At 39.3% G+C, this 8953-nt stretch overlaps 1 long non-coding RNA gene across 1 annotated transcript; it reads right to left on the bottom strand.

The window, feature by feature from the left end:
* Positions 1–7414: 7414 nt before the first annotated feature.
* LOC147291991 (uncharacterized) lies at positions 7415–8034 on the bottom strand. The gene is made up of 3 exons (XR_015121521.1): positions 7951–8034; positions 7833–7857; positions 7415–7717 (listed from the first exon to the last, which is right to left on the bottom strand). It is a non-coding gene; the product is annotated as an uncharacterized LOC147291991 (long non-coding RNA).
* Between the last annotated feature and the right edge of the window lie 919 nt (positions 8035–8953).

Raw genomic sequence — 8953 nt, 5'->3', positions numbered from 1 at the left:
TTTCCTATCACGCCGACAACTTAAAAACGTCGAATCAGTTGGTCTCGACTAAAATATCAGACTTCCAACACTCTATCTTTCCTTTAGCCATGACAACTTGGAATACCAAAGAGTAAAATCCCCAACGGCACAATATCTTTGCATTAAATGCAAAACATCACGTAATGTTTAACCAGCACCATTTTTGCGAATTTCAATCATTAGACACCTCCAGCCCCCAAAACTTGCCTCAATTGCCGCATGTCATCATCACTTCATTTTGATTAATAAAATTTTTTAAAAACCCACCAACTTCCATATGCATCTCTTGGTTAACCTTATATGTATAAATATCCAGTCACTCATCTATTTACTTTTTACGCTTCCAAGCTTCCAGATTTTATTTTCAAATTCTCAAACTTCTCTGTGATTTTCTTCATGCAAATTCCCTATGTGTTCTCTGAGATTCCCAGAAAAACACCTCAATCTTCATCTTCCCTTTTTCAATCATCAATGGCTTCCTCATCTTTTGCTATTTCTTCTTCCTCCTCTGCTGTCGTCGCTGCCAACGTCATCGTCGCTGTCGAGGCCGGGATTCCAATCGTTATGCCTATGAGCTGGGGAGTTCGTGAAGCTACTATAGTTGATACTCCGCTGAACCTTCCTTTGATTTCTGAGTTTGCAACCCTTGCTGAAGAACTCGCTGAGAAATCCGGTGTTCCTTTGAAAGTTGGATCCATTACGGTCTTGGAAGATATTCCTATGGCTCTACTCAAAACTATCGCCGAGCGATCCCAACAGTTTGATTTCGCGCGAGGAGGAGGTTATCAACAACTTGTCAAATCTCTACAAGAAAACCAACACCTGTTGCCTCGGCTCAATTTTTGCTCGGCAGCTGCCCTCAAGTTTTAAAGAAATTCTCACTAATTAATGGCCGGATGACTCTTGCTTTTCACTATTCGAATGCATCCTCCTCTAGTTTAAGCGAGCCTGATGACCCCCTAAGCCATCCCTTTCCGTGAGGACCGCCGGATATTTAGAAATACTTTAGGGATTACTTAAACGTTAGCTCTATTAAATCTTTTAGGCCTGAATCACCTTGGCTGAGGGTCGTTTCCCCTGAACCCGAAATGGTTGAGCATGTCTTTCTCTTAGTGTGTAGCCATATTTTAAGTATGCTTATTATTTTCTGGTGTTCATTTTCTTCCTCTTGAATGGAGTTTACGGTCGAGATGGCCAGGTTTCTGGAGACCTACTCATCGCCGCCCTCCAAAACCAAAAGTCCACCCAAGACCCTGGTCGTGGTTTTGGCCATAGAAACGGTCAAGGCCCTGTTTTTTCATGACCTCGTCACCATACGCCGAGAGGACAACCTTGTGCAGCTATCTTTGGCTATCAAAGTTCTTCTTGGAGCAGGGTTCTTTAAGGCATCTGTTTCAGACTTGATCCAAAGCAAACTCGCCTCCACCAAGGTTAAGCTGCAGATAGCCGAGAGGATTTCTCATGAGGTTTCTGTAGGACAGGAGGCGACCAAACATCTTGAGGATTTGGCAGCAAAGATTCGGCCGAAAACTGAGGAATTTAAGAAGTTGAAAGAAACCCAATCTAGCATTGACCAGCAAATTGCTGAGACCAAGATCAGACTAATGATACTGCAAAAAGATAGAGAAGATAATGCTTCCAAACTTTGCCGAATGCTTGTTGAGATGAGGGAGAACGTGACCGTGTACCAAACTCGCAAACCCACGGTGGAAGACTTTCAACAAAAGGCGAAGGAGCGCGAGACAATAGAGCAAGCTAGGGCTGGGAGTTAGGAGGCTCTTAGGGCAGTTGTTTGACTGTATATTTAACTTCTCGTTTTACTTCTTCTGGCCACTTTGGTCGTGTTTTTGTAATTAACAATTGTAATTTGAAATGAAAAGCAAAGTTCAATTTGTATTTTCGCAAGTGGTTGGATGATATTTTTTTTTAGAAATTTCCCGTTAATTGGTGCTGTATGTATATCTCCATTCACATTCATCAATTGATAAGCACTTTTCCCTAAAACTTGTTCAACCAATAATAGTCTCTCCCAAGTAAGGGTTCATTTACCTGTAACTCGATGTTTCTGGCCAATTGGTAATATTGCCTTCCAAACCAAATCTCCTTGTGCGAAGGATTTGTGCCGAGTTTTCTTGTTGTATGCTTTTGCCACCTTTAGCTTTTGTACTTGCATCCTGTTGAGTGCGACAAGGCGTGCTTCATCAAAATCCTCTAACTCTTGCATCATAGCTTGGTCATAATTCTTGGCCGTAAGGTTATGCTGCTGAGCTACGCTGAGCGATTTGATTGTCATTTCCAAAAGCAAAACAACATCAATGCCGTATGTTAAAGCAAATGGAATGGTTCCTGTCGCTGAGCGTTTCAAGGTTCTGAAAGCCCACAAAGCACTAGATAACTTTTCATGCCAAGTTCTAGGTTTATCTTTTATAGTTTTCTAAATGATGGCCTTGAAGATTTTGTTGCTTGACTCAGCTTAGCCATTAGTCTGTGCATCGTACGGTGTCAAGTGTTGGAGCGTAAAGCCTTGCTCGGCGGCGAAATTTTGCACTTGTCTTGCTATGAACATTGTGCTGCGATAAGCTACTATAGTCTCTAGCAAACCGAAATGATGGATATTTTCTTTTTGATAAATTGAATTACTTCAACGTGAGTGACCCTCTTCATTAGTTCAGCTTTAACCCATTTAGTAAAATAATTAGTGGCGACCAAGATAAACTTGTGCCCTGCACTCAAACTCGACGAGATCTGACCTATAATATCCATCGCCCAACTCCTGAAAGGCCACGGCTTAATAACCGAATTTAAAGACGAGGCCAGAACATGCTGAATTGGGCCTCACATATGGCATGGGACACATGCTTTGTCAAACTCAATGCAATCTTTTAGAATGCTTGGCCAGTAATAGCCGTGCATATGAATTAACCATCTTATTTTGTGTCCAGACTGATGAGCACTGCAAATACTGCCATGGACCTCGACCATAAATGCTCGTGCCTTTTGCTCACCCAAACACTTCATTAGTAATTCTTCTCTACTTCTTCTGTAAAGGTCTTCATCCACCAAGACATAATTTCTGGCCTGGTATCTTGTTTTCCTAGGGTGTTGGCAGTGAGAATTCTTTAAGTACTGAAAGAAAGGTCATCTCCAATCATTTGTGGATATTTTGACACAACAAATAGCGCTGGGTTGAACTCTCTTTAGAGTGTATGACAATTCCCGCCGTTCTATCTTAATAGTCCTTGACTCGGCGCCTTCTGGGATGGTGATGCCTGATGCTATTTTGGTCATTTCATCTGCATTATAGTTTTCTTCCCTTGGAATGTGATGATATGAAATCTCGGCGAAGTCGCCCACTATCTGGGTAATCATCGCCCAATATCGGCTAATTTTTGGATCTAAGGCAATGGTATTGGCCAAGCATTTGGTTGATGATGAGAAATGAATCGCCAAACACGGCCACGTATCTTGCCTCGAGTTCTCTTAGGATCACAACGCCAATTAGAAATGCTTCATTTTCTGGTTGATTATTTGTACACGCAAAGTCCAATTGAAATGCAAACTGATATCTCATCCCTTGAGGTGAGATGATGATGATTGCAGACCCCGCCGAGCCATAGGAATTGAACCATAACTCCTATGGCTCAATTCTGACGTAATTCGTCATTGCCGTACCAATATCAACTTCGTTCATGTCTTCAATCTCTTTAGATGGATGATGAGCCAAAAAATCCGCCAAGGCTTGTCCCTTCATAACTTTCTGAAGAACATACCTCAATTCAAATTTTGATAGTGTCATAGTCCATTTTCCAATTCGGCCATGAATAATTGGCTGTGTAAGCATGTACTTGATTACATCTGTCTTTGATATAACTAGGACTACGGATGGAAGCATGTGGTGTCGTAGCTTGATCGCAGCGAAGTACAATGTGAGGCAGAGTTTTTCCACGGCAGTGTACCTGATTTCTACTTCAGTCAAGATACGGCTAATGTAGTGAATGACTTGCTCTTTTCCTTCTTCATTATCTTGAGCTAACAATGCCTCTATAGATAGTTCTGCGGCAGAAATGTACAGCTTCAAGTATTGTCCTCGGCGTGGCGGAGCTAAAACTAATGGTTGAGTCAAGTAATTCTTAATTTCTTGGAAAGCCTCATGGTGTTCCTCCTCCCAATTGGTGGGGGGCACCTAAAAGTAGTTTTGTATACGTTTTTCTCGGCGATATAAATCTTATAACCGGCATGACCGTCCATCAAGGACAAGATCTCATGCTTACCAGCGTCGTCCACCAATAAGTCAGCCATGGACATTGGATATTCGTCCTTGGGCATGGCGAGATTGAGGTTTCTAAAATCTACACAAACTCTTAGCTTGTCGTTCTTTTTAAGAACAGGTACCACATTTGAAACTCAAGTGATGTATTTCGCTGATCTGATGAATTTTGCCTCGCGAAGTCGGTGAATCTCATCTTTAATTTGCCGTTGTACCTCCACGGAAAAGCGTCTCGGCGGCTGGGCATATGGTCTGAATTCTTCCTTAAGACTTAGTCTGTGTTCTACCAACTCTCGGTCGAGCCCTGGAATTTCCCTATATTGTCATGCGAAGCAATCTTTGTATTCTTGGATCAAGATTACTAGTTTGCTTCTTAACTCTGCAGTGATTAATTGGTTAATAAAGATTGGCCGTGGGTCTTCGTCAGTTCCCAAGTTGACTTCTTCTAACGGGTCTTGAACTTCAGCCTTTGAATCTTTGAGCTCGGCCGAAGCTGGATCTAAGTCCTCAAATACCCATTCTTGCTTGACTTGATCCTTCTCAATGATGAACTCGGCGTTAACTACTGTCTCTTTTTACTCATGGATCTTGAGTCTTCGAGCGAGGTCTTTAAGTAATGCCTCTTCTATCTCTTTTTGGTCGTCTAACATTTAGAAATTCTTTTTGAAAAGAGTAGAGACTGCTGCGAGGACTTCCATTTCAGCAGTTTGGCTGACCTTCTTTTTAGTCATGACACTCGTTGGCCGGCCATTTGCATCCTTCCCTTCGAAAACCAAGTAGCCCATATTGTCATCATAGTACTGAGCCTCCACGACCCCTGTCATGGCTTCCAATGATCTTCCCTTAGCGAGAACTACTTCAACTTGGTCACCATTCCAAAATATCAATGTTTGGTGCAAAGAGGATGGTACACACCAATTGGCGTGAATCCAATCTCGGCCAAGCAGCAAATTGTAGTTATCCGTGGATTCAACCACATAAAACGCTGTAAGGCGAGACTTTCTCCCTACAGTGAGCTCCATAGGCAAGATCCTTTTTTCTCTCATTCTTTTACCGGTGAAACCAGTGAGTACAAGGTCTGTACTTAGAAGATCTGTCTCTGTTTTGTGGAATTTTCTCATCAAACCGAAAGGAATGACGTTGACCGTGGCACCACTGTCTACCATAACCTTCGAGACTGGCACTCCCTCCATATGTGCTGTAATGTACAGTGGTTTTAAATGGCATGCCATTTCTTCTGTTGGCTTCTGGAAATAAGCTCGGCCGAACTTGAATAATTTGCTTCTATATCCACATCATTGATCACCACTCCTGATCTCACTACTACAAAATTGTCAATACATATCAGTCGTGGACTGATATCTAATAGGGTAGCCGTCCGATATAGCGAGTCGTGATATCTAATGTGCACATTTTAGATATCAGTTTTTAACTGATATGTAAATATTTTTATATATCCTTTTTTTTTTTTTTCCAACCTGATGTCTTAAATACCAAATAGATATCAGATTTTATATTATTTCTGATATCTACAAAATATGCGTATCAATAATTCTGGTCAATAAATATCCTATTTGACATTAATACTGACATATAACCCGACATCAATATCAGGTTTGAGGTAAAATATGATATAAAACCATGGTATCAATATGAGGTCTATGGTAGAATCTGATATATAATCTCGATATCAATATCAAGTCTATGATAGGTAATCTGATATTTAACTAGGTATCAATATCAATTTTTTCTTTTTTCACCTAAAAGGGATATTAATAAATTGAACATACAATTGTGCCTGAAATTTGAATCCATTCCATTTCCATAAATTCCAACATCCAAATAACAGTATTCTGATAGTTTACAAAAAGGATTACACAACCCACAAAAATGGGGACAGCCCTCATCCATATCCCCATCCTAATATCTAAAGCTAGCCTTCTAAATTCTTTTCAAGTTCCCTTTACAAAAACAAATCCGCACACACACACACACACACACACACACACACACACACACACACACACACACACACACACACACACATATATATATCACTAATACTTAATCTTTGCATGTGATGATCACCAACATCTCTACATGTAATTACCGACAAAATTGACCCATGAAATCTACACCTCATCAACTTCAATTTCCTCCCATGTGTTGTGTTGCCTCAGATATAATAGCCCTACATAAGAACAAAAGATGGTTTAATAAATTAAGTTAACTAAACAGTTACATGAACTAAAAAATTAACATTTACATGAACTAAGTTAAAATTATTGGCCAAAAAGAAACATATATGATGATATCTTCATCGAACCTGTTAAAAAACCACATGCCTCATATACTTAATAACTTGGAATTTCAAAGTCATCAAAGAAAAAAGTCTTTTCAAGAAAAAGTGAAAGGAAATGCAAACTGCCTGTGACATAGGAAATTTGTGCAGTGTAGGCTCTTGGAATTCTTTCAAAACAATGGATGGAACTAGGAAAAAGTGGTCATGACTCATAATACAGCCATTGCATGGAAAATGTTCAAAGTAAATGAATATAGATATAACATGAATATAATTAATAGTTTTTCATAAAAAGAAAATATCAACTTTTTTTTTTCATAGCTTTTAAACACCACCACTACCATAAACTACATTTGCGCTTCTAATGATGCCACATATGCCTCCACTTATCGTTTTTGGAATTCTAAAGAGGTAAGAATCTTAATACCAAACCGTCCTTAGTTGCCTTAAGTCTTAAGACTTACAAAGTCTCAACCATACTGGTCAAGCCATAAGGACATATAAATGGATTCTAAATTATTAAAACAAACGAAATACCAATCTTACTAACTAGTCTACCCCAATTAGAAGAGGTTTTTCAGAAGTTAATGACTAGAAACAATTTGTAGAAGAAAGGGCAACCACTAGAAAGGAAACAAGATAAACAATTACCTTATATTCTACAGCTTATTTGAGCTTCTGGTAAAAAAATGTATTAAAGAAATGATAGTCGCATATAGCTCCATCTATTGGGGATGCTTGCTGCTGTAGATATCTAGTCAAAAGATCCAAGAAGTAAATAAATATTTAAAATTAATAGTGCCAAACATGTTCAGAGAAATGACAATCAAAAGGAAAAAGTACTACATACATTGCCATTATAATATATTACAACACCACATATATGATAAGGAAAAAGAGATTACATATATACTAGCTACTACGTACTAAATGAGAAAAGAAAAAACTTCAATGTTTAATATAGGAAAAAATATTTCCATTATTTTGTCTTGTACATATGCAATTATGGACCTATATCTAATTTAGTCTACCGGATGTAGAAGTTCATAATAGTTGATGCCAAGTAGGTTATAGGATAAAGGCACTTAATGTCTGCAGAACAAATTCCGATAGCTTTTGGATCATCCCTGAATTAAAAAAAAAATACAATAAAGCACACAATGAGTAATTGTACTCTTAAATCCTCAAAATTCAAGAAGGTTTCTATGCATCATCTACCAAAATAAATTCTGGTACGTGTACCTTGATGGGTAGTAGATCTTAGCTTCTTTCATGTTGAAAAAAAGTGTCAAGGTTAGAAAATTATTGTCAGTTTGAAACATGGTGACAAAATAAGTAACAGTTTTGAAGTTCTAGGTACCACTCAGAAAGTTCTTGTACTTGCTCTGTGGTGTCCATAATCTAAGGTTCCTCCTCATCCACAAGAACACTGGTTGTTCCCTGTTAGTGAATGAAGATAAAAAGGCTGTAAGAAGTGACATGATAAAACCTGTTGCAGGACAAATACACAGTACACTGGTCAAAATGAAATACATAATGGAAATACAACACAAATATTCTACCTTCCTAAGCCTTCTAGCATTTTCATTTTGAACTTGAGAAGCATCCTTCCTGTCACAAGCATTGCCTTCCATGAAAGCATAAGTGCCAATTGAGTCCAATTTGATTAGCTATCCTAACTAAATTATGTATGCTAGTATCATTATCTTGCTTAAATTCACTTAAACTTATTACCACTGTTGCTGCACATACAAACAGCAGCATACTGCAAGTCTAATGAATACCAGCCCCAGCCCTCTACCTCCCACCCCGAGGGAACATGGTAACCCTACTACATCCATTTGAACAACAACCATTTAGTCCTCAAGGTTATAAACATACAAGTTCCTTGCTTTAGTACAGTAAATTGTTCCTTGAATTCTGGAAATCAGTAACAAACTCAATTGAAAATACTAACATATTTAAACAAAGACCAGAACAGTTACTTGTACATAGAAGAAAGGATCATCAACAAAATTACTTAGGAAACCAGCATCAGAAACTGAAGCACAAGTCACAACAAGGTTGGCCACGGGCCAAGCCGCACTCTTGTCCCTCCATGCATTCATCCATGCTCGGCCATTTGTGTTGCAGGCGAGCTCAGAGGAGAGAAGAAAAGAGAGAGAGGAGGAGGTTGGGGGTGGGGTCGCACTACAAGAAATAAAGGTTTGGGCGACGAACCTAGTTCCTCTCCCAAAGTCGGATTTCGTCGCCCAAGAGTTTGGGCGACGAACTCAGTTCGTCGAGAGTTTAGCCGCCCAAGTCACAACGCCCAAGAGTTTGGGCAACGAACTAGTAACTTTCGTCGCCCAAAGAAAGCTTGG

This window comes from Dryas octopetala, chromosome 3 (genome assembly GCF_963921425.1).
Source record: "Dryas octopetala chromosome 3, drDryOcto1.1, whole genome shotgun sequence".
NCBI lineage: Eukaryota > Viridiplantae > Streptophyta > Magnoliopsida > Rosales > Rosaceae > Dryas > Dryas octopetala.
The sequence above is the reverse complement of the archived record's forward strand: the minus strand, read 5'-3'. Positions and strand labels throughout refer to the sequence as shown.